General features: G+C 44.6%; 1 long non-coding RNA gene across 1 annotated transcript; it reads right to left on the bottom strand.

Moving 5' to 3' along the window:
• Window positions 1–348: 348 nt before the first annotated feature.
• LOC311117383 lies at window positions 349–1,037 on the bottom strand. Its single transcript, XR_014611612.1, has 3 exons — window positions 988–1,037; window positions 648–765; window positions 349–424 (listed from the first exon to the last, which is right to left on the bottom strand). It is a non-coding gene; the product is annotated as an uncharacterized lncRNA (long non-coding RNA).
• Window positions 1,038–9,149: the final 8,112 nt, after the last annotated feature.

The following is a 9,149-nucleotide window of genomic DNA, read 5'->3' as shown; positions in this document are numbered from 1 at the left end:
CATGGCTCCGTCCACACCAATCGAATGCTTTTCAAGCCACAAGAGGGAGTGAATGAGTGTACACTTCATGGAGGAGAGAACAGAGCTACAGTCCAGTTAGTCAGTACGTACCGTTGTATGGCCTGCCTAATTCAGGGACATGTTTACGGTGCTGAAGAGAGAAAATCAGAAAATATCTAGTGTTCCGTTAGTCCAGTACGTACCGTTGTAGCAGGCCCAGTGTAGTGGCGTGTAGCCCTGGTTGTCTGTGATGACGGGGAGGGTCTCCACTGACTGGGCGGCGTGTAGGAGCCCCCCCCAGCACCCCGATGTGTCCGGATGCCGCCGCCAGGTGGAAAGGGGTTCGCACCTTACAGTCCCGAACCAGGAAGCTGGCGCTGTGCTGCAGCAGGGCCTCCACACACTCCTCATGACCCGTCACCGCCTGGGAGGAAGGGCGGGGAGACAAGAATGGATTTGAATAACTAATAATCAATGATATAATAATGAATCATCAATTATTACAAATGATGTCTGGAGACAGGTCCCCCTACAGGGATGAATACACCACTACCCATGGACAACTACTTTTCTGAAGATAATATGTATATTTGAGCCTCCCCGTCTCTTTCTGTGTGTGAGCGTATACAGCCAGCTCTCCTCCTCACCCCTCTGTGTAGCGCTGTTCTGCCCCACTTGTCTTTGGCTTCTACGCTGGCTCCCTTGTTGAGCAGTGAGTACAAACAGTCTGTGTGTCCGCTCAGCACCGACAGCATCAGAGGGGTTCTGATACACAAGACAACAAGGTCATATTACAAACTGGTAATAACCAGGCTGAGTCCCAAATGGCAACCTATTCCCTATATGGTACACTACTTTTGACCTGAGCCCATAGGGTTCTGGTTTAAAGTAGTGCACCAAGTAGGGCATAGGGTGCCATTTGGGACGTAGACCTAGTGTCAAAATCTCTTTATTTCAGGAATTGTATCCAAAACCCAATTGACTTACTGTCCATTCCCGTCTTGAACGTCCACTGCACTCTGGAGGTCAGCATTTCCAATCAGCAAACGCAAACACTCCGAATGACCGTTGGTAGCTAGAGGAGGATAAACAGAGAGGATATAAGAATGTGAGATGATTGACCGTTGGTAGCTAGAGGAGGCTAAACAGAGAGGATATAAGAATGTGAGATGATTGACTGTTGGTAGCTAGAGGAGGATAAACAGAGAGGATATAAGAATGTGAGATGATTGACCGTTGGTAGCTAGAGGAGGATAAACAGAGAGGATATAAGAATGTGAGATGATTGACTGTTGGTAGCTAGAGGAGGATAAACAGAGAGGATATAAGAATGTGAGATGATTGACCGTTGGTAGCTAGAGGAGGATAAACAGAGAGGATATAAGAATGTGAGATGATTGACCGTTGGTAGCTAGAGGAGGCTAAACAGAGAGGATATAAGAATGTGAGATGATTGACTGTTGGTAGCTAGAGGAGGATAAACAGAGAGGATATAAGAATGTGAGATGATTGACCGTTGGTAGCTAGAGGAGGATAAACAGAGAGGATATAAGAATGTGAGATGATTGACCGTTGGTAGCTAGAGGAGGCTAAACAGAGAGGATATAAGAATGTGAGATGATTGACCGTTGGTAGCTAGAGGAGGCTAAACAGAGAGGATATAAGAATGTGAGATGATTGACCGTTGGTAGCTAGAGGAGGCTAAACAGAGAGGATATAAGAATGTGAGATGATTGACCGTTGGTAGCTAGAGGAGGCTAAACAGAGAGGATATAAGAATGTGAGATGATTGACCGTTGGTAGCTAGAGGAGGCTAAACAGAGAGGATATGAGCTGATTGCTGGACGACTATTACCTTCACATGAACAGACAGATTTCTAGAACAGTGGTATTGGTAGATGACATCCTCATGATGTTAACACAGCAGATAATAAAACATTTTGGGGCTGAGGCCCTCGAAGCCTGTCACCTGCTAGCTGTGTACCTGGCTCTGGATAGAAGTCCCCCTGTGCACTGATCTAGGATCAGCTTACCCTCCCCAGATCCTCAGCAAAAATGACAAAAAATGACCTTAGATCAGTGTGTAGTGGGCATTTTCACACTATGCTATATAATATCCCTAGAGTGGACATTGGCATCCTAGCAACATGACCAAACAAATGTCCATCTTGGTAAGGAAAACTTTTGAATTACAGAATCTCTAGGTCTTACGTGATATCCTATGCGTACCTGCAGCGTGGATGGGGGTCCTCTTCAGGGTGAAGTCTTTAACCAGGATGGAGGCTCCCTGGTTGATGAGGACGTCAACACACTCCACATGGCCTTTAAAGGCAGCCAGGTCCAGAGGGGTGCGCCCCTGGCTGTTCCTCACGTCTAGATCCAGCAGAGACTGAACCAGGACCTCCATAGCATGGTGGTGGCCATGGTACGCCTGAATGGAAACAAACACACAGTCTGAAGCAAAGTCCAGTGGTATGCCTGAACAGATATACACTCCTAATATAATCAATGTCCTATAGTAGACTAGTGGTATGCCAGAACAGATATACACTCCTAATATAATCAATGTCCTATAGTAGACCAGTGGTATGCCAGAACAGATATACACTCCTAATATAATCAATGTCCTATAGTAGACCAGTGGTATGCCTGAACAGATATACACTCCTAATATAATCAATGTCCTATAGTAGACTAGTGGTATGCCAGAACAGATATACACTCCTAATATAATCAATGTCCTATAGTAGACCAGTGGTATGCCTGAACAGATATACACTCCTAATATAATCAATGTCCTATAGTAGACCAGTGGTATGCCAGAACAGATATACACTCCTAATATAATCAATGTCCTATAGTAGACCAGTAGTATGCCAGAACAGATATACACTCCTAATATAATCAATGTCCTATAGTAGACCAGTGGTATGCCTGAACAGATATACACTCCTAATATAATCAATGTCCTATAGTAGACCAGTGGTATGCCTGAACAGAAATACACTCCTAATATAATCAATGTCCTATAGTAGACCAGTGGTACGCCAGAACAGATATACACTCCTAATATAATCAATGTCCTATAGTAGACCAGTGGTATGCCAGAACAGATATACACTCCTAATATAATCAATGTCCTATAGTAGACCAGTGGTATGCCTGAACAGATATACACTCCTAATATAATCAATGTCCTATAGTAGACTAGTGGTATGCCAGAACAGATATACACTCCTAATATAATCAATGTCCTATAGTAGACTAGTGGTATGCCAGAACAGATATACACTCCTAATATAATCAATGTCCTATAGTAGACCAGTGGTATGCCTGAACAGATATAAACTCCTAATATAATCAATGTCCTATAGTAGACCAGTGGTATGCCAGAACAGATATACACTCCTAATATAATCAATGTCCTATAGTAGACCAGTGGTATGCCAGAACAGATATACACTCCTAATATAATCAATGTCCTATAGTAGACCAGTGGTATGCCAGAACAGATATACACTCCTAATATAATCAATGTCCTATAGTAGACCAGTGGTATGCCTGAACAGATATACACTCCTAATATAATCAATGTCCTATAGTAGACCAGTGGTATGCCAGAACAGATATACACTCCTAATATAATCAATGTCCTATAGTAGACCAGTGGTATGCCAGAACAGATATACACTCCTAATATAATCAATGTCCTATAGTAGACCAGTGGTGTGCCTGAACAGATATACACTCTTAATATAATCAATGTCCTATAGTAGACCAGTGGTATGCCTGAACAGAAACAGTCCTAGACCTCTAAAGTAGACCAGTGTCTCTCAAATCGGGTGCCCATTTTTTCTCCCGCCCAGCATCAACATCGAAGGTCCCTGCCAAGCGTGAGATTTAGAAACAAACACACTACTACTCCTCTGTTGGAGGTTGATTAACTCAAATGGCAAAATAAGGAAATCATCCTCATCATCACCGTGTCAAAATATGCATGTATTTTACACTAATCAGGAACAGATAGGAACATGGTGTGTGAGTGTCTGGACAATCAACTTTTCGTGGAAAAACAACACCATGCCTGTATCCCAGACAGCAACCTATTTCCCATGTAGTGCAGTACTTTTGATCTGGGCCCATAAGGTTCTGGTCAAAAGTAGGGCACTAAATAGGGAATAGGGTGCCATTTGTCATGTGGCGAGACCCCTACAGGAGCAGGTAGGCTTTACTCACAGCTAAGTGTAGGGGGCTGATGGGAGCTCTGACATCAGAGTCGTTCAGGATGTCTGTCCCTGAGGTTTCCATTAGCTGGGGAAAGACAATGACGGGCCAGTTTAGACTTGTAACATATTTACTTTGAAGGTTAGTCTAGTAGCATGTTTCATGTTGTAAATCTCAGTGTCCAGCCCCTGCAGACATACTGGGGTGTTGCATTCGTATCTTAAACAAGCTAGTGTGAGGAAAAGTAACCAACTGGTACTTACCACATCTAAAGGTGTTTCACTTGCAATCTGGAAAAAGAACATCAAGAGTGACGATGCGGCCACGACAAACATGCAACCACACCTTAAAACCTACTGAATATCAACGTCTGTCCCAAATGGCACCCTATTCCCTATATAGTGCATTACTTTTGACCAGAGCCCTATGGGCCCTACATCCATTTGGGACGCAGACAAAATGGTCTGTGAATGCAGGGCGTCTAGTCCCCTGTGGTTCTGACTCACCAGCTCCAGACAGAGGCGGTGTCCGTACGCAGACGCGTAATGGACTGCGTTGTAGCCCTGATTGTCCCTGATCCCTGGGTTAGCGTCGTTTCGCAGCAAATATTCCAGACACCTAGAGGTCAGAGGTCAAGAGTTCACTAATCATTATACCAACATCAAGACAGACAGATAAGCAAGCAGAGACACTTTCCCAAAGGAGACGTGGCCAAGCTTTCACACTGCAGATTTAACACTAGTATGTATTCAAACACGGCCAACAACATACTCTAGACTACAGTGAAATGTGAAAGGTCATGGCACCACAACATACTCTCCAGACTACAGTGAAATGTGAAAGGTCATGGCACCACAACATACTCTCCAGACTACAGTGAAATGTGAAAGGTCATGGCACCACAACATACTCTCCAGACTACAGTGAAATGTGAAAGGTCATGGCACCACAACATACTCTCCAGACTACAGTGAAATGTGAAAGGTCATGGCACCACAACATACTCTCCAGACTACAGTGAAATGTGAAAGGTCATGGCACCACAACATACTCTCCAGACTACAGTGAAATGTGAAAGGTCATGGCACCACAACATACTCTCCAGACTACAGTGAAATGTGAAAGGTCATGGCACCACAACATACTCTCCAGACTACAGTGAAATGTGAAAGGTCATGGCACCACAACATACTCTCCAGACTACAGTGAAATGTGAAAGGTCATGGCACCACAACATACTCTCCAGACTACAGTGAAATGTGAAAGGTCATGGCACCACAACATACTCTCCAGACTACAGTGAAATGTGAAAGGTCATGGCACCACAACATACTCTCCAGACTACAGTGAAATGTGAAAGGTCATGGCACCACAACATACTCTCCAGACTACAGTGAAATGTGAAAGGTCATGGCACCACAACATACTCTCCAGACTACAGTGAAATGTGAAAGGTCATGGCACCACAACATACTCTCCAGACTACAGTGAAATGTGAAAGGTCATGGCACCACAACATACTCTCCAGACTACAGTGAAATGTGAAAGGTCATGGCACCACAACATACTCTCCAGACTACAGTGAAATGTGAAAGGTCATGGCACCACAACATACTCTCCAGACTACAGTGAAATGTGAAAGGTCATGGCACCACAACATACTCTCCAGACTACAGTGAAATGTGAAAGGTCATGGCACCACAACATACTCTCCAGACTACAGTGAAATGTGAAAGGTCATGGCACCACAACATACTCTCCAGACTACAGTGAAATGTGAAAGGTCATGGCACCACAACATACTCTCCAGACTACAGTGAAATGTGAAAGGTCATGGCACCACAACATACTCTCCAGACTACAGTGAAATGTGAAAGGTCATGGCACCACAACATACTCTCCAGACTACAGTGAAATGTGAAAGGTCATGGCACCACAACATACTCTCCAGACTACAGTGAAATGTGAAAGGTCATGGCACCACAACATACTCTCCAGACTACAGTGAAATGTGAAAGGTCATGGCACCACAACATACTCTCCAGACTACAGTGAAATGTGAAAGGTCATGGCACCACAACACACACAACAGTAAGAGAGGTGTGAGACGTACTTTCCGTCTGTGTCGGAGGCAGCAGCGTAGTGGAGCGGGGTGCAACCCCTTTTATCCAGATCGTTCACACTGGCCCCAGACCCCACCAAGGCAAACAGACACTGGTAGTTACAATTGGCTGCCGCATAATGCAGAGGACTCCTAGAAGAACGCACAGAAACCATTCAACATCAACAACAGAAACAGCTTATTGGAGCTGTAAAACATTTACATTTTACATTTACGTCATTTAGCAGACACTCTTATCCAGTGCGACTTACAGGAGCAATTAGGGTTAAGTGCCTTGCTGCAGTGCACATAGACACATTTTTCACCTAGTCAGCTAGGGGATTTGAACCAGCAACCTTTCGGTTACTGACCCAATGCTCTTAACCGCTAGGCTACCTGCCGCCCAATATTTCCCATAATAATTCCTATATGCCCCTATACTATATTCCCCATTATCATAAAGATCACATATGAAAGTTATTTGATGCCACAGACAGACCTTCCGAAGCTGTCCTTTCTGTTGAAGTCTGCCCCTGTTTTGAGCAGCAGATTCAGACAGTCCAGGTTCCTGGTAACAAGATATCAAGTTCAGAAAGGCCCTCGTACATCTGAGCTATCAGGTGGATGGTAACAAGATATCAAGTTCAGAAAGGCCCTTTCACATCTGAGCTATCAGGTGGATGGTAACAATGAGAACCTTAAAGAAAAGAGAAACCCGTACACTGCTCTTGCTAGTATCACTGTTTTTGTAATGCTAATAAAAGCAATAATAAAAAGTGATACTAGCAAGAGCAGTTTGCAGGTTTCTCTTCTCTTTCAAGAAGATATAAAGACAATTTAGACCAGAGCGCAAGTCAATACCACCATGGCATGGAACCACATTATACAGAAATGATACCGCACTAATGATCTATACGATTTTTTAATACTGCTAAACAATGTGAAATGTAAGAGTGTGAATATGTGTTTGTTCTTTCTGGTGGCTTTCCAGTTCATGAACTAAATATTCCTTGGTGTAAAGCCTGGACCAGTCCACTCACCCAACAGCTGCTGCAGCATGTAAACAGGTCCTTCCAAAGTCGTCAGGGGTGTCTATATCAAAGCCTGATGAGAGGAGCTTCCGACAGCAGTCAGAGAACCCACTGAGAGCAGACAGGTGGAGGGGGAACATCCCATGGACGCCTCGCCTGCAACACATTTTTACATTTCAGACTTTAAGCAGACACTCTTATCCAGAGCGACTTACAGTTGATTCAGCTAAGATTGGAAACAGCACCACATCACAGTCCTCATTAAACCCCACAGCAGATCAACACATCAGCATGCTGCAATGCCCTGTCTATCAACCCCCCACACACCACAATGTGTTGAGCATAGTCTCCAAGCGGGAATTCGGTCAATGACAGAATTGCAGATGCATGTTGCATTTTTGCTGGAAACTGTGTGTGTTCTCACTTGGCTGTGTCAGCTGCGTTCGTGATGAGTGTATTGATGAGTAACTCATGGCCGTAGCGAGCAGAGATGTGCAGAGGTGTGTTTCCATTCTTTTCTTCACAGTCGATCTCAGCACCTACAGAACACACACACAGACACACACAGACACACACAGACACACACAGACACACACACACACACACACACACACAAACATACACACACACACACACAGACACACACACACGTCAACCACTTGACCCTAGAGGCCTCATGAAGCTTCATGTTCAACCACATTGCAAGTAACATTGGGAAAAGAGTGGAGAGAGAGAGAGAGAGAGGGGGGGGGGGGGGGGAGAACAAAACAATACATTCCTGATCAGGTCACTTGGTTATGAAAACCCCCTGGTCCAACCTCTCTCTCTTCATTACTTGGTTCTGAAAACCCCCTGGTCCAACCTCTCTCTCTTCATTACTTGGTTATGAAAACCCCCTGGTCCAACCTCTCTCTCTTCATTACTTGGTTATGAAAACCCCCTGGTCCAACCTCTCTCTCTTCATTACTTGGTTCTGAAAACCCCCTGGTCCAACCTCTCTCTCTTCATTACTTGGTTCTGAAAACCCCCTGGTCCAACCTCTCTCTCTTCATTACTTGGTTATGAAAACCCCCTGGTCCAACCTCTCTCTCTTCCTTACTTGGTTATGAAAACCCCCTGGTCCAACCTCTCTCTCTTCATTACTTGGTTCTGAAAACCCCCTGGTCCAACCTCTCTCTCTTCCTTACTTGGTTATGAAAACCCCCTGGTCCAACCTCTCTCTCTTCATTACTTGGTTATGAAAACCCCCTGGTCCAACCTCTCTCTCTTCATTACTTGGTTATGAAAAACCCCTGGTCCAACCTCTCTCTCTTCATTACTTGGTTCTGAAAACCCCCTGGTCCAACCTCTCTCTCTTCATTACTTGGTTCTGAAAACCCCCTGGTCCAACCTCTCTCTCTTCATTACTTGGTTCTGAAAACCCCCTGGTCCAACCTCTCTCTCTTCATTACTTGGTTCTGAAAAACCCCTGGTCCAACCTCTCTCTCTTCATTACTTGGTTCTGAAAACCCCCTGGTCCAACCTCTCTCTCTTCATTACTTGGTTATGAAAACCCCCTGGTCCAACCTCTCTCTCTTCATTACTTGGTTATGAAAACCCCCTGGTCCAACCTCTCTCTCTTTATCACTTGGTTATGAAAACCCCCTGGTCCAACCTCTCTCTCTTCATTACTTGGTTATGAAAACCCCCTGGTCCAACCTCTCTCTCTTCATTACTTGGTTCTGAAAACCCCCTGGTCCAACCTCTCTCTCTTCATTACTTGGTTATGAAAACCCCCTGGTCCAACCTCTCTC

The sequence above is a fragment of the Coregonus lavaretus genome, assembly GCF_964263955.1.
Source record: "Coregonus lavaretus genome assembly, contig: HAP1_SCAFFOLD_56, whole genome shotgun sequence".
In the NCBI taxonomy this organism is placed as follows: domain Eukaryota; kingdom Metazoa; phylum Chordata; class Actinopteri; order Salmoniformes; family Salmonidae; genus Coregonus; species Coregonus lavaretus.
Note: the sequence above shows the minus strand (reverse complement) of the source record. Positions and strands in the feature narration are given on the sequence as shown.